Below are 24,447 nucleotides of genomic sequence, written 5' to 3' on the forward strand. Positions count from 1 at the left end.
CACGCCCAACCGCTGGTAGAGCGTGCGCGGAGAGACACGAGCAGAGCGCTCCGTGGTCGCCTCAACGGCGAGCAACCATATATATATATGCATATAGCAGTTGAACACGCAAGGAAAAGCTATCCACGCCAACGGACGCGAGCAAAACGCGCCGCGGCGCCTAAGGGCGAGCACTGCGCGCTGCGGCGCCTAACGGCGAGCAGAGCTTGCCGAGGGACGCGAGCAGAGGCCGGCACAGTGATACGTGGCAAATAAGACAAACTGTGCGAGCGATGTCGAAGACATCAAGCATGAATCAGATTAGAGTTGCGTGTGCAATATGTGGCATACAGTTGATCCATCCGAGCTGTTTGTGATGGAATAAGCCGTGTGTGTTGCGGGCAAACGCTTGCTGGTATATAACCTTAAATTTAACCAAAAAAGTGTTAATGCATGTTACAAAAATTGTATAACTGGAAACTATGTTCAAATACGAATCCAACGATATAATCTTTGGCGACATGCATTCGTATTTTATTAGTTAAATTCTACTTATAAACCAGGACGGGGTGTAGTCGGCAATTAAATCGCAAACGTTTTTTTGTATTAACCGTATGTGTACGTGTCCTTTCGTCCTCCTCTCGCACGTATTGTCACCCCGCTGTCGCAGACGGCTTACAGCGCAAGCTTGCGCAGCGCGCGAGGGCGTTCTTTTGGCCAAACGGTGGCTCAAAGTGGCGCCAATGAATCGTCGGTGAGCCTGTTCCCGCACAACCTCGCAGGTTCCCACGCAAGCTTCCCGCCCGACTCGGTGAAATCACTACTACAAAAACAGCTATAGCCAATATCTCTACTCCTAATGGACGAGTTGGTTGAATAGTCCCCCCACTTTCGTCTGGGTTTTTTTCGACTGGTTTTTTTTCAACCGGTTTTTTAATCATTCAGCCCGCACCCACGAGACGCTCCTCTCCTCCCTCTCCTATGCGCTCGATCCCCTCTCACGCCTAGGGTTCATAGAGGTTGCGCCGCCACCGCTTGGCTCGGCCTCCTCCTTCCCTTCCCCCCCCCCACCTCCAGCCACACCCGTCCGACCACCTGCCGGATCCCGCGCCGCCACGCCTGCATCGCTCCGGTCTTCTCCCACAACTCGCGCATCGCAACGGCGCTCGCGCCCGCGCGGTCTCCTCCATGACCTGTCTCCCTTGCGGCGGCGGCGACACACATGACGCATCCGACGGCGAGCTCCACAGGTCAACGCATCCTCTCTTCTCTCCCATGGAAGTCCCTCCCCTCTCACATCTCTCTCTCTGTCTGCGAGCGGTGGCGGCCGGCTGCGCGACAGGTCGATCTGGTCACGCCTTCCCACCATCGACCTCGCCGTCATTGAAGCACGCCACCACGCCGCCGCTCTTCTGTCTCTCCCTGCTCGCCTCCCGCGGCCAAGGAGCGCCCCAACCTCGCATGTCGCTCGTGTGGCTCCCATGGTGCCGCCCCGCATAGCTCCTTGCTGAGCGCTGCAGGTCTTGATGCCCGCCGATTTGATCTGCACAGCCACTCAATCCTCGGAACTCCCGATCGACGGCAACTCGACCGGGGGCTGGGGTGAGAAGACTTCGACAATGCAGACGAGGAAGATCACGTCGTGGACGATTGCCTCAGCTAGGGTCCTTTGTTGTCATGGCACCGTTGACCCTGTGCTGCGGGCCGGCGAGGTCGTTGAACTTGCCGAAGGCATCACCAAGCTTCTATCTCTAGGTTAGATTCAGGCACCTGTAATCTATGTGCATCATATTGCTCATCGTTAGTTCGGTTGTGCCATTTGTTTTGATTACTGTATGCCTGAACACCTAGCTTAATTAGAGCTCACAACCGTAGTAATCATCCATTTATGCTGCTTAAACAGTTTCTCATGTGCTCTCTAATTTAGTGCATACACATTTTGACTGAGTGGCAGAGATATAGAGAAATTGTTTGATTTTGGTGCAACATGACTCTGATGATTATTTTTTGTTACCTTTCCTATTTAGATCTGCACCAATCCTTGTCAGAAAATTGAGAAGTCATGGCATAGTCAAATCTGAACAAGCCGTGTGGAGCTTCGCCATGAGTCTGCACATGAATTTGGGAATGGATGGATGTCACTCCGAAGAAGTCAGAGAATATTTTCAATGCGCAGCAGGACAAGAGAAAAGAAGAGAAGCAAAGAGAGGTGGGTTATCGCTCCTACATTGCTTACATGAACATCTTGATTTTTTTAGAAAGAAGGCATAGACCCGACATTAAATTAATGTCACCCTGAAAAATAGAAAAGGCAAAAGAAACACGATACAAGGTACATGGTGCTGTAGGACCAGCTTACAAGACATGAAACAAACCATGCAATATAAAAATATAACAGAGTGGATTTTCTACTCCCAGATGCACCTACACCATCCATGAACAGTAAATTTAAAAGAAAATGAAAAATAGAATAAAAAAATATGAAATTTTGAGACATGAAATTAGATCAAAAGTTTTAGCAACTTGCAAATTTTTCACCACGAAATAACATTCATGGTGAAAAATGAGGCGTAAGTAGATTCACTCATTTTGCTTCGTAAGTAGTCCATATTGAAATCTATATAAAGACTTCTATTTAGGAACGGAGGGAGTACAAAAGAAACGCCTCTTGATCGTCGAAGTCCTCAGCCACGAAGCGAAACACCCATGAGGCGTAAGTAGATGATGAACACATAGCAAGCACTACGCAGGAGTGAGATCACGTCAAGCAATATTGATTTGTTTGATTTGATGAATATTCTACCATTTGAAATAAATTTGAATGTTATTGTTTATTATTCTTATGGAGTGTTTGGCAATGTGAGCATGTAGTATAAGAGTACCTTATCCGTTCAGCGGGGTGCTCCAACTTTTGATGCTGGCGAAGCTTTTGCAATGATGGCTGCATCCTCCATCATTTGTTAGTCTCCGTTGGAGGTTTAATTAAACTGAAGTAAATATGCTAGATTCTTTTGTTAAATAAAAACATGACTGCCTATTTTGCTTGTCAGGACCAAGATCTCTAGCTATCAATGAAATTTTCAGAGTAGTTTTTGTTGCCTTTGTGTAACCCTGATAGCAGCTTCTTGGAAGGTTCAGATGTGTGGCAAAGGATTTCAATTTTCCTGTTTACACAAAGGAAACTCGAGGAAGGTTCAGATTTCTCATGCTTGGTTCTGTGCTCTCAGGGTTACATAGACAAAAATGCCTCCTATTTACACAAAGGCAACTCGAGGAAGGTCCAGATTTCTCATGACTGCTTCTTCGGCATTTCATGCCTGTGCCATCTTATTAGAAAATGTAGTTTGTTTTATAGCTGATGATGCTTGATGCTTTTATCGATTAGTAAATGCTCAGCTTTAGCTCATAAACTACATGGCAAAAGCTACTTCCGATGGGTCTGATGCAAATAATTTTCATCTTTAGACATTCCTTTAGTTGATTATTTAATCCTTTTATAAGAATCTATTTAGCTTTGTATTGTTGCAGTTTCATTATATATCCACTTACCAATGCATCTAAAGATTCAACAATGTAGAATCCAGCATCAGTCTTGGGACTAGAAATTGTTTCTTCATTCCTCCGTGTTGCACTGTAGGTGATAAGGGGTCGAGGTCGTATGTTCGTCGTGGCATCAATACAGTAATACACTTCACTTTCCTTTTCCTTTTCCCTTTTTCTGTTCTTGCATTTATTTCTTCTTCGCGGACCTCTCTGTCTACTGCTTTAATATGGTTCTGATTGGTGCCCTGCATCTTCCAAGATATATGGATTTTGGTCGAGGTAGTCATCACATAAGTAAAATGCTATCAACCTCTCAATTTCTGAATGGATTTGTTAAATTGCCTTTCTCTTGTTGGATCACATACCTGATTTGTTTGTTGTCCTTGAAGCAAATACCATGACATGAGCTTGAAGATTTCAAAGATACAGAAGGTTGACAGAAAGAGGATACACTGATTTCAGCTGCGGACATTGAGCTGAGTCTCTCCCTAATAGGTAACTCACCTTTCAACATATTCATTGCAGAAGCAGAAACAATGGGATACATGACCTGCATACTTGCATTCTGACATGTTTTTGCCCATGCCGTAAAATTGGAATGATGTCCATGCTGTTAACCTCTACAACTTACCCACACTTCAGATAACCCAAGGTCTGGAACCCCAACAATTTTAGTACGTAGCAAATGTAACTTCTTCTCTAACAAAAATAATAATGAGAGGCATGTTACAGTTAGTTTTACCCTGAGAATTGATCATCATTCTGTAACCTTAAGACAAACATATAACTTGTGACATATTCATGCAGATGTGTGCTTTGCAAATCGACTGACCTTTTTTGTCTTCTGTGAATAGATGTTGAATGCTAATATAAATCTGCAATATGTCTCAGCAAAAATGTGGACTTCATAATTTGTCTTTCAATGGTGCATAGTTCAATTTTTTCTTCCTAATTTATACAGTATCAGCTCATATGCCGATTTATCTCATAAATAAGTATTCACTCTTACAACACCACCATGCATGTTTTCTACACTTCTGCAGCAGTCCATCTTTCAATTTTGATTTGCATAACCATGCATATATAGTGTATTGAAGCAGCAAATGGCATTTACCATGCTGCTAAAATAAGCATCAAAATTGAAGAGTGTATTGAACCAGTGGGAGAAGTTAATGTTCCACGGAATTGCTAATCCCGTCTCCAAGGTTTAATGTTTGTTATTGACCTAAGAGAAAATGGGTTCTGCATCTCTGATGTGATGTATTTCTAACAAACAGTGGCAAAATGCACGGGTAATTACTCTTATATAGTTTGATGCTTGAAAAGTTGTAGAGTCGGCGCCTCTCTTTGAAGTGTACATGATGTAATAAGAACAAAAAATAAAGAAGCATCTTGAGTACCATGCCCAAATACAGTGTTAATGCCCACAGCTCTATTTTGTTCCATTAGAAATACAATTATATTTTGTTACATTCAGGTAGTGTTATATCATGCACGTGTGTTACAGGTGTTTCTCTCTACTTTGTGCTCCAGATTTGTTTCCCTACAATATGGCGGATTAATGCATATTCTTCTGAAGTCATAGTACATTCATGGTCTGTATATATGTTTGTATGCTGCAAACCTGAGTCCGGTAGGCAGCGGCTGATTTCTTCATTTGCTATATTTATATTCTTCAAAGCAATTTAATTTCTTATCTTGCACCTGTGATGAACCTACAATCTAGAGCACAAGGAAACTATAGATAATTTGTTCTATTGCCTCTGTGAACTTAAGTTATGGCTTTTAATAAAAGTATTTAAACACCATGTCTTTTATATGGATGTCTACCTTTTCCAAAAGAATTGATATTCTATTTGGTGTAATTCAGGAACAACTGAGCTATCAAACATAATATAGGATGCAAAAATAGAAGTGTATGAGCATGTAGTGTATAATTCGGGAGATTAGGGGAATGTATTGACAAGTGACAATCGTATTTCCTTGCGTCCTCGATGCTGCTTCCTTAGCTCACATAGTAGTTCTTTTAATACATACCGTACTCAATTTGATTGGCAGGCTTCAGGTAATTTGTGTTTGTGCGGTAACATCAGCGGACCTGTACTGCTACGAATTACATCACGGACTATGTGTTACTTTATTAATTGTAGTTTCTTTGTTCAGTTGGTTCTTTGGAAAAAACCACTTCTTCTCCCGATGTATATGTTTTTTTTTTGTGAATTCCCGATGTATATGTTTAATACTAATCTTCCAAAGATTGTTGTAAGAAATAACTATATTTACTATCTTATCTCATCAGTGGGCTAATTCTATAAAAGAACTAATAAGGAGATTTCTTAGCAGTACTGTATATGTTTGGAGCAGTGAGATAATTTTATCCTATATGACTTTCTTTCTCTTGCCTTTCCTGATTTCGTTTTCCCCTCCATTTTTTCAGGTTTCAAAGTTTGGCCGCAGCTAGCTTGATTTGGAGACATTTCCTGTTAGGAGTTAAACTTTGGTTTGGAGGCATCGAGCTTTGGCTGTAACTAGCTTTGTTACTTGGTATACCTCTGTCAGCATTCAGGTAAACACTATCTACCACATTGTTTAATATGGGGTTTACTCTGGTGCCACGTGTACTATATTGCTAGATTTAACTTTAATCTATGAGTTGCTTCGTATCTATTTCGGCATAAATGTTTCATCATACTAGGATTTAATTGGTGATCTTACTTTTGTTGCCTTTTGGTGACTATGAAATATATTGCATTTTCATGGAAGCAGGAGCCGGGTAGTTGTTGAGCGGGTTGTGGGAGAGGCGGTCGGCGAGCGCGGGCTAGACGGGAAGGTGATGCTTGCGATGGCGACCATGCCGGCGGGCAGGGCAAGGTCGATTGTGTCCATCATGGTGTTTCCGAGGGAGAGCGAGGCATCTGCCATCGCGCATCTGAAGAAGTCGATGCTTGGGGCGAGGTTGACCACCGTGGCCGGCGTGAAAGCGGACGGACTTAAAGGCCGGTGACAGGTTTGCCGTCGTCGCACCGTCTCTCAACTTGGCGGAGAGGCGAAAGGAGAGCGGTGGCACCATGAAGACCTCGACGCCTGCTGCTGTGACCACGACCAGGCCATTGTGTTTGTAATAAAGATACTAATTGTATACATATCCCCCGGCTTCAAAAACATTAGATAAATATCCAACTTATTATTGAAAAATCTTGATTCAAGATAAATGGAACCTTTCCTATATACAATGAGCTTATTATTTGAAGGTTGCATTGATTGTGCTATTATTGCTGAAATAAGAGGCTTACGTGAATTTGTCAATCTTTGTATACCTTGTAATAGTGATTGTCAATCTTTATGTACCTTGTAATATTGACTGTCAATCTTTGTGTACCTTATAATAGTGACACATGGATGCGTGAAGTTGACTGGTACTCCCTCCGTAAAGAAATATAAGAGGGTTTAGATTCACTACTTTAGTGATTGAAACACTCTTATATTTCTTCTTTAGAGAGAGAGAGAGTACTAATACTTCTTAAAAATGGATGATATATATTCAGTTATGAGTTCTTGGGTGGTGGTGGCGATCGATTTGGTTAGTTAAAGACATACGAAGATTGCCAGAAGGAAAAAAGTGAAGAGAATTTATATTTGTCGTTGCATGATGAAATCTGAATGTAACCATGCTTAACCCGTATTTCTAAATTGGAAGAATAGTTTGATCAACGTGCTCATATTTTTATTATTCCGTGGCAACGCATGGGAATTCGGCTTTTGCCCGTAGCAACGCACGGGCCTTCTACTAGTGGACACTAATGGCGCACTGTGCATGTGGTGTGCCATTACTAAATAGTAATGGCGCACCATGTGTTGGTGCGCCATTAGTGTGCAAATACTAATGGCGCACCACATCCACGGTGCGCCATTAGTAATTTTTTTTAAACTAGTAATGGCGCACCAGGGGATAGTGCGCCATTACTAGTTCAACTAGTAATGACGCACCACTCCCACGGCGCGCCATTAGTAAATATGTTTCAATTTTTTTTCAAATTTTTATTTTATTTTATTTTTTAAACTACTAATGGCGCACCGTGGGTGTGGTGCCCCATTACTAGTTGAACTAGTAATGGCGCACCACTCCCACGGTGCGCCATTAGTAGTTTGGCCCAAACATTCCCCCGAATGCACCCCCCTGGACCGCCTTTTCAGTTAAAAAAATGATAGAAATGTCAAAAAAATAAAAGAAAATAAGATTCCCATGTGATATGTGGTCTAGTTGTTAGCAAAATTTACAAACATGAATTTTCGACTTTTTTGCAAAATCTCTCGAGAATTTGTAAACTGGGCATAACTTTTGCATACGAACTCGGATGAAAAAGTTTTTAATATGAAAAATCATCTACTCGAAAAGTTACATCCGAATTTAACTAGGGGAACCCCGTTAAACATTTTCAAAATCCTCAAAAACCTAACAGAGAAAAAGATACGGGGCTTTTAAGATCTGGAGAGGCAAAAAAATTCAGAAAAATTCAAACTTACTAATGGCGCACCTGCCCATGGTGCGCCGTTACTATCTTCCCGCCTTCAAAATTCAAAATAAATAAAAAAAATAAAAAAAGTTAGTAATGGCGCACCTGCCCACGGTGCGCCATTACTATGCCGTATATATGGCTGGGCGTGGTCCTCTCCTCCTTACCTCTTCATTCTTCTCCTCCACTCCATCTCCTCCTCTCCTCCACTCCATCTCCCCTTCTCTCCTCCACCATACTACCCTCCTCCTCTCCGGCGACCTCCTCCTCCCTCCTCTCCTCCGCTCCCCTCACGGTTTCTCCTCCCTCCTCTCCGGTGAGCTCCTCCTCCCTCCTCTCCGGTGAGCTCCTCCCTCCCTCCTCTCCGGTGAGCTCCTCCTCCCTCCTCTCCGGTGAGCTCTCCTCCCTCCTCTCCTCCCCTCCCCTCATGGTTTCTCCTTCCTCCTCTCCGATGCTCCGGTGAACTCCTCTCCGGTGACCTCCTCCTCCTCTCCGGCGATGTAGGCAAGCGCCTCTCCGGTGACCTCGGCCCTCCTCTCCGGCGAACTCCTCTCCGGCAAAGCAAAATAACGTACAAGATCCAAAAACGAGAACAAAATTTGAAAAAACGAGCAAAATATGGGCAAAAAAATCGCGATCCAGATCCAAATTCAAAATTCAAAAATAGCAATGGCGCACGGTGGGGGTTAGACGGTGCGCCACTACTATTTTCCCGCCTTCAAAATTCAGAAATACTAATGGCGCACTGTGGCCTATACTAATGGCGCACCAGTGGTGTGCCATTAGTAAAAAATACTAGTGGCGTGGTACTAGTGGCACACCAGTAGTGCGCCATTAGTAGGCAAAACTGGTGCGCCACTAGTAGGCCTTTTCCTAGTAGTGAATCCCCCAAAATTCCAATGCTTACCGGCTTGCTATATAAACCCTCACGGCCGGCGAGTCCTGCGTAGCATTTTCCCCTCCCTCCCTGTAGCTTATCTCGTTTGCTTCTACCACAATCGCCAATGGCACCGGTCCGTCGTCATCGCTCAGCCACTCCGTCATCATCAGAGGACAGCTCCAGCTGGGAGGCTACACCGCGGCGGCGGCTCAGTCCGCGGTGTAGTGTAGTGCGCATGGCGTCCCTGTTGGGTGTGCGCGGAACACCCACCACACGTTCCGCCACCACTGCCCGTCGGCAGCTGTTACCGGCCGCCGTTGCCGCCACACAACCGTCAAAAGCCAGGGCCATCGCCCGCTCCGCCGCCGCGGCCCGAAGGCGGGAGGTGGCCGTCGTGGCCGCCACCCCACTGCCGGCCATCACCCGCTCCACCACCGAGGCCCGAAGGCGGGAGGTGGCCGTCGTGGCCCCAACCCCATCATCGACCGCCGTGGCCGCCAGCCCACCATCGACCGCCGGGATCATCACCCACTCCGCCACCGCCGCCCGAAGGAGGGAGGTGGAGGTGGAGGCTCGCACATGCGTCAGCGACCTTGCGCGCTACATCGAGTTCCTACGGGAGGAGGAGGAGCACCTCGTCGAGCACGCAAAGAGCCTTACCGCAGCCGTGACCGCAGCACAGGCTGACGCAGAGGCGAGTGATACGTCTCCAACGTATCTATAATTTTTGATTGTTCCATGCTATATTATATTCTGTTTTGGATGTTTAATGGGCTTATTTATACACTTCTTTATTATTTTTGGGAATAACCTATTAACCAGAGGCCCAGCCCAAATTGCTGTTTTTTGCCTATTTCAGTGTTTCGCAGAAAAGGAATATCAAACGGAGTCCAAACGGAATGAAACCTTCGGGAACGTGATTTTTGGAACAAACGTGATCTAGAGGACTTGGAGTGGACGTCAAGCAACACACGAGGAGGCCACGAGGCAGGGGGGCGTGCCTACCCCCCTGGGCGCACCCTCCACCCTCGTGGCTCCACCGACCTACTTCTTCCTCCTATATATACATACGTACCCCCAAACCATCAGAACAAGAGCTAAAACCCTATTTCCACCGCCACAACTCTCTGTACCCGTGAGATCCCATCTTGGGGCCTTTTCCGGCGTCTTGCCGGAGGGGGCATCGATCACGGAGGGCTTCTACATCAACACCATAGCCTCCCCGATGATGTGTGAGTAGTTTACCTCAGACCTTCGGGTCCATAGTTATTAGCTAGATGGCTTCTTCTCTCTCTTTGGATCTCAATACAAAGTTCTCCTCGATTCTCTTGGAGATCTATTCGATGTAATTGATACGTCTCCAACGTATCTATAATTTTTGATTGCTCCATGCTATATTATCTTCTGTTTTGGACATTATTGGGCTTTATTATTCACTTTTATATTATTTTTGGGACTAACCTATTAACTGGAGGCCCAGCCCAGAACTACTGTTTTTTTGCCTATTTCAGAGTTTCGCAGAAAAAGAATATCAAATGGAGTCCAAACGGAATGAAACCTTCGGGAACATGATTTTCGGAATGAACATGATCCAGAGGACTTGGACCCTACGTCAAGAAAGCTACCAGGAAGCCACGAGGTAGGGGGGCGCGCCTACCCCCCTGGGCGCGCCCTCCACCCTCGTGGGCCCCATGTTGCTCCACCGACGTACTCCTTCCTCCTATATATACCTACGTACCCCCAAACGATCAGATACGGAGCCAAAAACCTAATTCCACCGCCGCAACCTTCTGTACCCATGAGATCCCATCTTGGGGCCTGTTCCGGAGCTCCGCCGGAGGGGGCATCAATCACAGAGGGCTTCTACATCAACACCATAGCCTCTCTGATGAAGTGTGAGTAGTTTACCACAGACCTTCGGGTCCATAGTTATTAGCTAGATGGCTTCTTCTCTCTTTTTGGATCTCAATACAATGTCCCCCCTCTCTTGTGGAGATCTATTCGATGTAATCTTCTTTTGCGGTGTGTTTGTTGAGACCGATGAATTGTGGGTTTATGATGAAGTTTATCTATGAACAATATTTGAATCTTCTGAATTCTTTTATGTATGATTGGTTATCTTTGCAAGTCTCTTCGAATTATCAGTTTGGTTTGGCCTACTAGATTGATCTTTCTTGCAATGGGAGAAGTGCTTAGCTTTGGGTTCAATCTTGCGGTGTCCTTTCCCAGTGACAGTAGGGGCAGCAAGGCACGTATTGTATTGTTGCCATCGAGGATAACAAGATGGTTTTTTTTTATCATATTGCATGAATTTATCCGTCTACATCATGTCATCTTGCTTAAAGCCTTACTCTGTTCTTATGAACTTAATACTCTAGATGCATGCTGGATAGCGGTCGATGTGTGGAGTAATAGTAGTAGATGCAGGCAGGAGTCGGTCTACTTGTTTCAGACGTGATGCCTATATACATGATCATACCTAGATATTCTCATAACTATGCTTAATTTTGTCAATTGCTCAATAGTAATTTGTTCACCCACCGTAAAATACTTATGCTCTTGAGAGAAGCCACTAGTGAAACCTATGGCCCCCGGGTCTATTTTCCATCATATTAATCTTCCAACACTTAGTTATTTCCGTTGCTTTTATTTTACTTTGAATCTTTATCATAAAAATACCAAAAATATTATCTTATCATATCTATCAGATCTCACTCTCGTAAGTGACCGTGTAGGGATTGACAACCCCTTATCGCGTTGGTTGCGAGGATTTATTTGTTTGTGTAGGTGTGAGGGACTCGCGCGTAGCCTCCTACTGGATTGATACCTTGGTTCTCAAAAACTGAGGGAAATACTTACGCTACTTTGCTGCATCACCCTTTCCTCTTCAAGGGAAAACCAACGCAGTGCTCAAGAGGTAGCAAGAAGGATTTCTGGCGCCGTTGCCAGGGAGGTCTACGCAAAAGTCAACATACCAAGTACCCATCACAAACCCTTATCTCCCGCATTACAATATATGCCATTTGCCTCTCGTTTTCCTCTCCCCCACTTCACCCTTGCCGTTTTATTCGCCCTCTCTTTTTCGTTCGCCTCTTTTTCTTTTGCTTGCCTTGTCGTCATGGCTAGTCCTTTATCTTCTCCGTTGTCTCCCGAAAATGAAGTTCTCAATTTTAAACAAAGGGAGGGAGAAAATCTAAAAGACGCTTGGTATAGAATTTGCAATGCTCAAAATAGATCTACCAGGAAGCAATCTACTTCCGTTCTTCTCCGCAATTTTTATGTAGGCGCTAATCCTTGGTATAGATATATTCTTGATACCATTACCGGAGGGAATTTCTTGGGTAGCCATACTTTTGACTCTTATAATGCTATGATAGATTTATTTGGCTCACCACCTCTCTTGGTTAATGGAACTATGTTAACTTTGGAGCGTGTAATGCAAAGACTTGAAATCATTGAAAATAAAGTTGCCACCTTAGAGTTAATTGAAAATCTGGATAAAAAGATCCACAACCAAATTACCCAATATGGATCTAAGGTAGGAGTCACTTTGAAAAATATTAAGGAGAAGGAACCCATAGTTAATGAAAGAATAAACCAAGATTCCACTAGAATCGATAAACTTGAGGGTATCATTACCAACTTGGGAACCGCTTTTTCTTCCGTAAAGAATACTCCAAGTCCTCCAACTAAAATTTCCAAGCTTATGTATGTTCCTAAAAATAAGGGTGAATCCTCTAGTAAAGAAACTGCGGGTCTTAAATCTATAAGTATTCATTCCAATATTTTTGCTATCATTAAGGAACCATTTGCTACAAATGAATTTTTCGATCTTGTTCCTAAAAGTTTGATAATTAATAGAAAGAAAGAAACTCTAAAGGATGATAGATGTCTTATTGAAGAATTGCCTACCAAAGATGGCAATACCTAGATCTATCCTTGCTACTATGCCTAGCTAGGGGCGTTAAACGATAGCGCTTGTTGGGAGGCAACCCAATTTTATTTTTATTTTTTTGCTTTTTGCTTCTGTTTAGGAATAAATATTTGTTCTAGCCTCTGGTTAGATGTGTTTTTATGTTTTAATTAGTGTTTGTACCAAGTTTAACCTATAGGATCTTCTTGGATGATAGTTATTTGATCTTGCTGAAAATTGCAGAAACTTTCTGTTCACGAAAATAATTGTTAAAAATCACCAGAACGTGATAAAATATTGTTTCCAGTTGCTGCTGATCAATAAACAAATTTCCTAGGTAGTACTATTTTGGCTGATTTTTTGGAGTTCCAGAAGTTTGCGTTAGTTACAGATTACTACAGACTGTTCTGTTTTTGACAGATTCTGTTTTTCGTGTGTTGTTTGCTTATTTTGATGAATCTATGGCTAGTAAAAGAGTTTATAAACCATAGAGAAGTTGGAATACAGTAAGTTTAACACCAATATAAATAAAGAATGAGTTAATTACAGTACCTTAAAGTGGTGTTTTGTTTTCTTTCGCTAACGGAGCTCATGAGATTTTCTGTTGAGTTTTGTGTTGTGAAGTTTTCAAGTTTTGGGTAAAGATTTGATGGATTATGGAACAAGGAGTGGCAAGAGCCTAAGCTTGGGGATGCCCAAGGCACCCCAAGGTAAATCTAAGGACACCAAAAAGCCAAAGCTTGGGGATGCCCCGGAAGGCATCCCCTCTTTCGTCTTCGTCCATCGGTAACTTTACTTGGAGCTATATTTTTATTCACCACATGATATGTGTTTTGCTTGGAGCGTCTTGTATGATTTGAGTCTTTTCTTTTTAGTTTACCATAATCATCCTCACTGAATACACTTTTGAGAGAGACACACATGATTCGGTATTTATTAGAATACTCTTTGTGCTTCACTTATAGCTTTTGAGCTATATAGTTTTTGCTCTAGTGCTTCACTTATATCTTTTAGAGAGCACGGTGGTGGTTTTGTTTTATAAAAACTATTGTTCTCTCATGCTTCACTTATATTATTTTGAGAGTCCTACAAAACAGCATGGTAACTTGCTTAAATTGGGAAATTAGTCCTAATATGATAGGCATCCAAGATGAGTAAAAACTTTCTTATAAGTGCGTTGAATACTAAGAGAAGTTTGATGCTTGATGATTGTTTTGAGATATGAAGATGGTGATATTAGAGTCATGCTTGTTGAGTGGTTATGAATTTGAGAAATACTTGTGTTAAAGTTTGTGATTCCCGTAGCATGCACGTATGGTGAACCGTTATGTGATGAAGTCGGAGCATGATTTATTTATTGATTGTCTTCCTTATGAGTGGTGGTCGGGGACGAGCGATGGTCTTTTCCTACCAATCTATCCCCCTAGGAGCATGTGCGTAATACTTTGCTTTGATGACTTGTAGATTTTTACAACAAGTATATGAGTTCTTTATGACTAATGTCGAGTCCATGGATTATACGCACTCTCATCCTTCCACCATTGCTAGCCTGTCTAATACCGTGCACTTTTCGCCGGTATCATACACCCACCATATACCTTCCTCAAAACAGCCATCATACCCACCTATCATGGAATTTCCATAGCCATTCCGAGATATATTGCCATGCAACTTACCACCATTTCAATTACTATGACACGCTTCATCATTGTCATATTGCTTTGCGTGATCATGTAGTTGACATTGTATTTGTGCCAAAGCCACCGTTCATAATACTTTCATACATGTCACTCTTGATTCATTGCATATCCCGGTACACTACTGGAGGCATTCACATAGAGTCATATTTTGTTCTAAGTATTGAGTTGTAATTCTTGAGTTGTAAGTAAATAAAAGTGTGATGATCATCATTATTAGAGCATTGTCCCATGTGAGGAAAGGATGATGGAGACTATGATTCCCCCACAAGTCGGGATGAGATTCCGGACTGAAAAAATAGGGGAGAAGGCCAAAAGAAAAGAAAAAAGAAGGCCCCAAAAAAAGAAAAAAATGAGAGAAAAAGAGAGAAGGGACAATGCTACTATCCTTTTTCCACACTTGTGCTTCAAAGTAGCACCATGATCTTCATGATAGAGAGTCTCCTATGATATCACTTTCATATACTAGTGGGAATTTTTCATTATATAACTTGGCTTGTATATTCCAATGATGGGCTTCCTCAAATTGCCCTAGGTCTTCGTGAGCAAGCGAGTTGGATGCACACCCACTTAGTTTTCATTGTTTAGCTTTCATACACTTATAGCTCTAGTGCATCCATTGCATGGCAATCCCTACTCACTCACATTGATATCTATTAATGGGCATCTCCATAGCCCGTTGATACGCCTAGTTGATGTGAGACTATCTTCTCCTTTTTGTCTTCACCACAACCACCATTCTATTGCACTTATAGTGCTATATCCATGGCTCACGCTCATGTATTGCGTGAAGATTGAAAAGTTTGAGAACACCAAAAGTATGAAACAATTGCTTGGCTTGTCATCGGGGTTGTGCATGATTTAAATATTTTGTGTGGTGAAGATAGAGCATAGCCAGACTATATGATTTTGTAGGGATAACTTTCTTTGGCCATGTTATTTTGAGAAGACATGATTGCTTTATTAGTATGCTTGAAGTATTATTATTTTTATGTCAATATTAAGATTTTATCTTGAATCTTTCGGATCTGAATATTCATACCATAAATAAGAGAATTACATTGAAAATTATGCCAAGTAGCATTCCACATCAAAAATTCTGTTTTTGTCATTTACCTACTCGAGGACGAGCAGGAATTAAGCTTGGGGATGCTTGATACGTCTCCAACGTATCTATAATTTTTGATTGTTCCATGCTATATTATATTCTATTTTGGATGTTTAATGAGCTTATTTATACACTTTTATATTATTTTTGGGTCTAACCTATTAACCGGAGGCCCAGCCCAAATTGCTGTTTTTTTGCCTATTTCAGTGTTTCGTAGAAAAGGAATACCAAACGGAGTCCAAACTGAATGAAACCTTCGGGAACGTGATTTTTGGAACAAACGTGATCCAGAGGACTTGGAGTGGATGTCAAGCAACACACGAGGAGGCCACGAGGTAGGGGGGCGTGCCCTCCACCCTCGGGGGCCCCTCGTGGCTCCACCGACCTACTTCTTCCTCCTATATATACCTACGTACCCCAAACCATCAGAACAAGAGCCAAAACCCTATTTCCACCGCCGCAACTCTCTGTACCCGTGAGATCCCATCTTGGGGCCTTTTCCGGCGTCCTGCCGGAGGGGGCATCGATCACGGAGGGCTTCTACATCAACACCATAGCCTCTCCGATGATGTGTGAGTAGTTTACCTCAGACCTTCGGGTCCATAGTTATTAGCTAGATGGCTTCTTCTCTCTCTTTGGATCTCAATCGATTCTCTTGGAGATCTATTCGATGTAATCTTCTTTTGCGGTGTTTGTCGAGATCCGATGAATTGTGGGTTTATGATCAAGTTTATCTATGAACAATATTTGAATCTCCTCTGAATTCTTTTATGTATGATTGGTTATCTTTGCAAGTCTCTTCGAATTATCAGTTTGGTTTGGCCTACTAGATTGATCTTTCTTGCAATGGGAGAAGTGCTTAGCTTTGGGTTCAATCTAGCGGTGCTTGATCCCAGTGACAATAGGGGAAACGACACATATTGTATTGTTGCCATCGAGGATAAAAGGATGGGGTTTATATCATATTGCATGAGTTTATCCCTCTACATCATGTCATCTTGCTTAAAGCGTTACTCCGTTCTTATGAACTTAATACTCTAGATGCATGCTGGATAGCGGTCGATGTGTGGAGTAATAGTAGTAGATGCAGGCAGGAGTCGGTCTACTTGTCACAGACGTGATGCCTATATACATGATCATACCTAGATATTCTCATAACTATGCTCAATTCTATCAATTGCTCGACAGTAATTCGTTTACCCACCATAATACTTATGCTCTTGAGAGAAGCCACTAGTGAAACCTATGGCCCTCGGGTCTATTCTCCCTCATATTAATCTCCCGTCAACAAGCTATTTCTGGCGCCGTTTATTTTGCTTTCTTTTAATTTTTACTCTTTATCATAAAAATACCAAAAATATGATCTTATCATCTCTATCAGATCTCACTCTCGTAAGTGACCGTGAAGGGATTGACAACCCCTTTATCGCGTTGGTTGCGAGGTTCTTATTTGTTTGTGTAGGTGTGTGGGACTCGAGCGTAGCCTCATACTGGATTGATACCTTGGTTCTCAAAAACTGAGGGAAATACTTACGCTACTTTACTGCATCACCCTTTCCTCTTCAAGGGAAAACCAACGCAGTGCTCAAGAGGTAGCAGCGAGGAATCAGGAGATCTACGAGCAGTCCGGCCGCTTCGAGAGGGATCTCTGGAGCGACAGTGGGTGTTCGAGCTGGCGACCGTCGCTGAACATGCAGCAGCGGCAGGCACCATATTGCATTTGTCCAGCTCGTCGGTTGGCTCCTCCTCCTCCTCCTCTGCCTCTTACGGAGCGCTCGGCAAAGGAGAGGCTGCCGGAAGTAGCACAAAGCCCCTCCGTAGTAGTAGTAGTATTTAGGGGCTATTTTGTTCAGTTCATCTGACTATAGATGTGTGGTAGAACTGTACAACGTACTTAAAATTAGCTAGTATATATAGTTGAACTAGCTATTTCAGTACGTGGTTGGCAACAATTGGGGAAAAGTTTGGTCGGTTCAGCTATCGAGTTGAACTGTTTGTATAAATTAAGAACGACTGCTTAATCTATGAATGAAATCTATGCTTAATTACTGAATTTTAGTTGCAAAAATTACATAGTGCTAGTGATTTTTAGCTGCAAATTTTGTCAAATCGCAGTGTTACAAGGATTGACAAATGGCAATGTTACTAGATCAACAAATGCCAATCTTTCCAGTTTGACAAATGGCAACATACCCAATATGACAGATGTAAATCTTAACAAATTGTTTGTACGTGGTTGCACACGGGTCATCCAAAACAACCGTTTGCGTTGAAGGGATGCACAAATCCTGCGCTGTGAATTTTCCCTCGACTTAAGGGGGAAGACCATAGCTCTCACTTTGCATACGGGTGTTCTATCTAAAACGTTTGTGATCAAGAGCTGCAGAAATCCTGCTCGGCACATTTTCTCTTGGCTTCCTAGGGAAGTTGTTGGTTTGCATACGGGTGTTCTAACTAAAAAATTTGCGATCAAGAGCTGCACAAATCTTGCTAGGCACATTTTCCCTTGGCTTCCTGGGGAAGTTGTCGGTTTTGCATACGGGTGTTCTAACTAAAACGTTTGCAATGAGTGTTTCATATTTAAAAACCGTATTAAACTACTGCTTGGGCACCATTAATGGAGAGGATGTGAGCAAGGCGGGCAGCCATGGAAGTCAAAGGGCTCGCTTCCCGGTGAGCCTGCATGGCGTGCAGCTCGAATGCTTTCCAGTGAGCCTCCGCATTGGAGTACAGCTCGCACGCCTCCCATTTAGTCAAGCACTCAAGCACCTGCCCGCATGGCACTTCCTAGCCATTAAAAGAGTGAGGCGTGGTGTCACGTGCATGGTTAACAGAACGCACACAATTTAAATTATACAAAACGTTTGAGATGTTACAATGGCAGCTATTTGTTTCAAAATGCCTTTGTTGGCTGTTATTCGAGTGCGCCTTCTCTCAAAATGGACACGAAAAATACCACGACATGTCGGGTGCCATTCCATTATAGCATGCCAAGTTTCATGAATTTAAGACGAGTTTTGCATTTACTAGAATCTAAAAACAAAGTATCTCAACATTTTTCCGGCAATCAACAGTGCCCTGGTGTTTGAAATTCATTCACATTTCTAGCATGGGACCTAACCATGCACTGAAGGACACAGATTTGATTTTTCAACCAATTTATATGCACTGGAGCATGTGCATGTAGTTCAAATTTGAATTATGCACATAAAATGCCTAGAAAACCCAGTTAATGTATAAAAATGTCCAAACGAACCCCGAAAAATTCCAAAATTAAACACAACAATCCTGTTGTTCTATGTTGACACTAGAAATTTTTTGAAAGCAATAAGAGGCAACGGATATCGTTTCGTCCCCAAAGGTGGCACGTTCCCTACCGAAACCATCACGCTTGTTGTGAGAAGCTCTGGTTTGTGAGAAGCTTATACCCAAACCTGCCCCAAATGGGACAAAATTTTTACCACGGCATGTTGATGCCGCTCCATGATAGCATGCCAAGTTTCATGAATTTCAGACGAGTTTTCGATTTACTAGAACTTAAAAACCAAGTATCTCAATGTTCGCGGCCGAGTGACGGTGGCAGGGTGTTTGAAATCCATTCCCATTTCTTGCATGGGACCTAAGCATTCACCGAAGGACACATATTTGATTTTTCAGCCAATTTATATGCACTGGAGCATGTGCATGTAGTTCAAATTTGAATTATGGACATAAAATGCCTAGAAAACCTAGTTAATGTATAAAATATCCAAACGAACCCCGAAAAATTCCAAAATTGAACACAACACTCCTGTTGTTCTATGTTGACACTAGAATTTTTTTGAAAGCAATAAGAGACAATGGATATCGTTTCGTCCCCAAAGGTGGCACGTTCCCTATCGAAACCATCACGCTTGTTGTGAGAAGCTCTGGTTTGTGAGAAACTTATACCCGAACCTGCCCCAAATGGGACAAAATTTTTACCACGCCATGTTGATGCCACTCCATGATAGCATGCCAAGTTTCATGAATTTCAAACGAGTTTTGGATTTCCTAGAATTTAAAAACAAAGTATATCAATGTTTACGGCTGAGTGACAGTGGCAGGGTGTTTGAAATTCATTCATATTTCTTGCATGGGACTTAAGCATGCACCGAAGGGCACATATTTGATTTTTCAACCAATTTATATGCACTTGAGCATGTGAATGTAGTTCAAATTTGAATTATGCACATAAAATTCCTAGAAAATTCAGTTAATGTATAAAAATGTCCAAACGAACCCCGAATAATTCCAAAATTAAACACAACACTCCTGTTGTTCTATGTTGACACTAGAAATTTTTTGAAAGCAATAAGAGGCAACGGATATCGTTTCGTCCCCAAAGGTGGCACGTTCCCTACCGAAACCATCACGCTTGTTGTGAGAAGCTCTGGTTTGTGAGAAGCTTATACCCAAACCTGCCCCAAATGGGATAAAAAATTTACCACGGCATGTTGATGCCGCTCCATGATAGCATGCCAAGTTTCATGAATTTCAGACAAGTTTTGGATTTACTAGAATTTTAAAACCAAGTATCTCAATGTTTGCAGTAGAGTGACGGTGGCAGGGTGTTTGAAATTCATTCCCATTTCTGGCATGGGACCTAAGCATGCAACCAAGGACACAGTTTTGATTTTTCAACCAGTTTATACGCACTGGAGCATGTGCATGTAGTTCAAATTTGAATTATGCACCTGAAATGCCTACAAAACCAGGTTAATGTATAAAAATGTCCAAACGAACCCCGAAAAATTCCAAAAATAAACACAACACTCATCTTGTTCTATGTTGACACTAGAATTTTTTTGAAAGCAATAAGAGGCAACGGATATTGTTTGGTCCCCAAAGGTGGCACGTTCCCTACCAAAACCATCACGCTTGTTGTGAGAAGCTGTGGTTTGTGAGAAGCTTATACCCAAACCTGCCCCAAATGGGACAAAATTTTTACCACGACATGTTGATGCCACTCCATGATAGCATGCCAAGTTTCATGAATTTCAGACGAGTTTTGGATTTACTAGAATTTTAAAACCAAGTATCTCAATGTTTGCGGCCGAGTGACGGGGGCATGGCGTTTGAAATTCATTCCCATTTCTTGCATGGGACCTAATCATGCACCGAAGGACACAAATTTGATTTTTCAACCAATTTATATGCACTGGAGCATGTGCATGTAGTTCAAATTTGATTTATGCACATAAAATGCCTGGAAAACCCAGTTAATGTATAAAAATGTCCAAACGAACCCCGAAAAATTCCAAAATTAAACACAACACTCATCTTGTTCTATGTTGACACTAGAATTTTTTTGAAAGCAATAAGAGGCAACGGATATCGTTTCGTCCCCAAAGGTGGCACGTTCCCTACTGAAACCATCACGCTTGTTGTGTGAAGCTTTGGTTTGGGAGAAGCTTATACCCAAACCTGCCCCAAATGGGACAAAAATTTTACCACGGCATGTTGATGCCGATCCATGATAGCATGCCAAGTTTCATGAATTTCAGACGAGGTTTGGATTTACTAGAATTTAAAAACCAGGTATCTCAATGTTTGCGGCCGAGTGACGGTTGCAGGGTGCTTGACATTCATTCCCATTTCTTGCATGGGACCTAAGCATGCAACCAAGGACACATATTTGATTTTTCAACCCGTTTATATGCACTGGAGCATGTGCATGTAGTTCAAATTTGAATTATGCACCTGAAATGCCTACAAAACCAAGTTAATGTATAAAAACGTCCAAACGAACCCTGAATAATTCCAATTTTTTTGATGACACACCTATAGTTGCATGTTCACTGCAGATAAAAGTTCTAGCAATTCAAACACCATCCTTTGCAGCTGTGACCCCACTACGTAATTCAAATCAAGATGAAAAATCAAGTAGACCGCACACAGTTTATTATCACCAACCGTGTGAGATGCAGCACAAAATATCTTGGAGCACCGTCGGAGTGTCAAGCACACTAGCCCGCTCCTCAAATATCATTTCATTGTTCAATCGTCGCCGGTGAAAGATGGGGACATGGACCCACGTCGTGAGGGCATCTTCGGCGGCCCACTCCAGCGAGAGCGCGGCCGCAGTCGCCAGGCGCGTGCTAACAAGCTTCGTGAGGGCGACCGCAATCTGCGTCCAGGCGGCGAAGGCAGCCAAAACGGCCATTGTTTCTTCTCAGGCGGCGGCATCAGCATCTGCCTCGGGGATATCAACTGGCGAGAGCGGCACATCACCTGTCCGTTCTACAGCGGCGACCTTAGCCCTGATGGAGGCCGCCCACGACCATGTCGAGGCCGTCCATGCCCAGCTCATGGCGGTCAGCGCACAAATCAAATGAAGCTTCTCCGGCAACGGTCGGCAACCCACGGCCGAAGAGTTGGCAATCATCGGGAGAGTTCGAGCAGCCATCCATTCCTGCGCGGCATACCTTGCCACGACAGAGCCCGCCAAAGCCCAGATCGCGGCCGCCCACGCCCAGCTCGTGGCGGCCTATTCCAAAGATATGGCAGACGCGGATGGCGAGATGCTTGCCGAGTATGGTGCGATTGGTGCCATATGGAGCCCCTTCCCCAAGAGACCGTCGGGCGCGAGCTGGACATGGAGGCGGCGGCGGAGATGGACGAGCACCAGCCATAGTAGTACTCTTTGTTTTGTTTAATTAAGAGCACCGGTCTTTAATTTGTTAGAGTAATGTTTAGGTCAGCTAGCTCTGTTTAATTGCTGAACTTGCTCGATTAAGAAGGTTGGGTGTGTTGTAGTCTCCTTTGTGTACCCAAATTATTCAATGATGTGGATGACCACTGTAACCAGGGAAATTCGAACCAAAATTTTTGACGTTCAAACTCATCACACACATGTTAAGCTATCTGAATCGTTTGTGATGTTCACATATCGTACACAGTTCTGAATAAGGGACCGTGTCTGATGACACTTTTGTGCGCCAGTTTTTCGCTGAAGCGATTCCAAATTTTCGACTTCCGCGGAACTATCTACCTCCCCGCCCGCCCCCTCCCCCTTACCAAAACCACATTTCCCCTATTTCCGCCTTCCTTTCCAAGTTGAAACCTTCACTCCTTGCTTGCAGCGCTACCTGATCGCTCTCTGACTATAGCGCCAGAAAAGCTCCTATCTGCTAGGACTACGTCGGTATTTCCCCAAAGTGGAAGGGAAGATGCAGCACAGCGACGGTAGATATTTCCCTCAGTGATGAAACCAAGGTTATCGAACCACTACGAGAACCGAGCAACACAACGTAAACAACACCTTCACACAAATAACAACACCTCGCAACCCGACGTGTTAAAGGGGTTGTCAATCCTTTCGGGTAATGATGCCAGAAATTGTAATAGATTGAAATACTAGATCGCAAATAAAATAAAGTGCAGTGATGATGTTTGCTAAGACTACGTCGGTATTTCCCCCAAGAGGAGAGGATGATGTAGCACAGCAACGGTAGGTATTTCCCTCAGTAATGAAACCAAGGTATTGAACCAGTAGGAGAACCAAGCAACAAAAGGTAAACAGGCCCTGCACACAAATAACAGCCAATCGCAACCCGACATGTTAAAGGGGTTGTCAATCCCTTTCGGGTAACGGCGCCAGAAGGCACGTTGACGGGAGACAATTGTAATAGATTGAAATAATAGATCGCAAATAAAAGAAAGTGCAGCAAGGATTTTTGTATTTTTGGTTTAATATATCTGAATAAAAACGCAAAGAAAAAGTGGATCGCAAGGCAAATATATGAGAAAGGAGACCCGGGGGCCGTAGGTTTCACTAGTGGCTTCTCTCGAGAAAAATAGCAAACGGTGGGTAAACAAATTACTGTTGGACAATTGATAGAACTTCAAATAATCATGACGATATCTAGGCAATGATCATTACATAGGCATCACGTCCAAGATTAGTAGACCGACTCCTGCCTACATCTACTACTATTACTCCACACATCAACCGCTATCCAACATGCATCTAGTGTATTAAGTTCATGGAAAAACGGAGTAATGCAATAAGAACGATGACATGATGTAGACAAGATCCGTTTATCTATATGGCGGTAGATATAGATCTCGTCTTTTTATCCTTAGTAGCAACGATACATACATGTCGGTTCCCCTTCTGTCACTGGGATCAAGCACCATAAGATCGAACCCACTACCGGGCACCTCTTCCCATTGCAAGATAAATAGATCAAGTTGGCCAAACAAAACCCAAATATCGGAGAAGAAATACGAGGCTATAAGAGATCATGCATATAAGAGATCAAAGAAACTCAAATAACTTTCATGGATATAAAAAGATATAACTGATCATAAACTCGAAGTTCATCAGATCCCAACAAACACACCGTGAAAAGAGTTACATCATATGGATCTCCAAGAGACCATTGTATTGAGAATTCAGTGAGAGAGAAAGCCATCTAGCTACTAACTACGGACCCGAAGGTCTACAAAGAACTACTCACACATCATCGGAGAGGCACCAATGGAAGTGGTGAACCCCTCCGTGATGGTGTCTAGATTGGATCTGGTGGTTCTGGACTCTGCAGTGGCTGGATGAATATTTCGTCAACGCTTCTAGGGTTCTGGGATTTTTGGGGTATTTATAGAGCAAAGAGGCAGTCCGGGGGTGCCCGAGGTGGGCACAACCCACCAGGGCGCGCCTGGGCCTCCTAGCGCGCCTTGGTGGGTTGCCCCCTCCTCGGGACTCCCCCCAGGTGCCACCAGGGCCCATCTTCTTCCTTCTGGCCCATAGAAAATCTCCAAAAAGTTTCAGGGCATTTGGACTCCGTTTG

General features: G+C 43.2%; 1 long non-coding RNA gene across 11 annotated transcripts; it reads left to right on the plus strand.

The window, feature by feature from the left end:
* Positions 1 to 945: 945 nt before the first annotated feature.
* On the plus strand, positions 946 to 6,828 carry LOC109752538 (uncharacterized). Of its 11 annotated transcripts, XR_012190292.1 has the most exons (8): positions 946 to 1,734; positions 2,007 to 2,188; positions 3,030 to 3,257; positions 3,617 to 3,660; positions 3,782 to 4,017; positions 5,056 to 5,155; positions 5,960 to 6,088; positions 6,289 to 6,828. It is a non-coding gene; the product is annotated as an uncharacterized lncRNA (long non-coding RNA). The 11 variants fall into 11 exon arrangements; XR_006666753.2 differs by having other exon boundaries at positions 3,030 to 3,801; positions 3,912 to 4,017; XR_012190290.1 differs by having other exon boundaries at positions 3,030 to 3,660.
* Positions 6,829 to 24,447: the final 17,619 nt, after the last annotated feature.

The sequence above is a fragment of the Aegilops tauschii genome, chromosome 7 (genome assembly GCF_002575655.3).
Source record: "Aegilops tauschii subsp. strangulata cultivar AL8/78 chromosome 7, Aet v6.0, whole genome shotgun sequence".
Classification (NCBI taxonomy): domain Eukaryota; kingdom Viridiplantae; phylum Streptophyta; class Magnoliopsida; order Poales; family Poaceae; genus Aegilops; species Aegilops tauschii.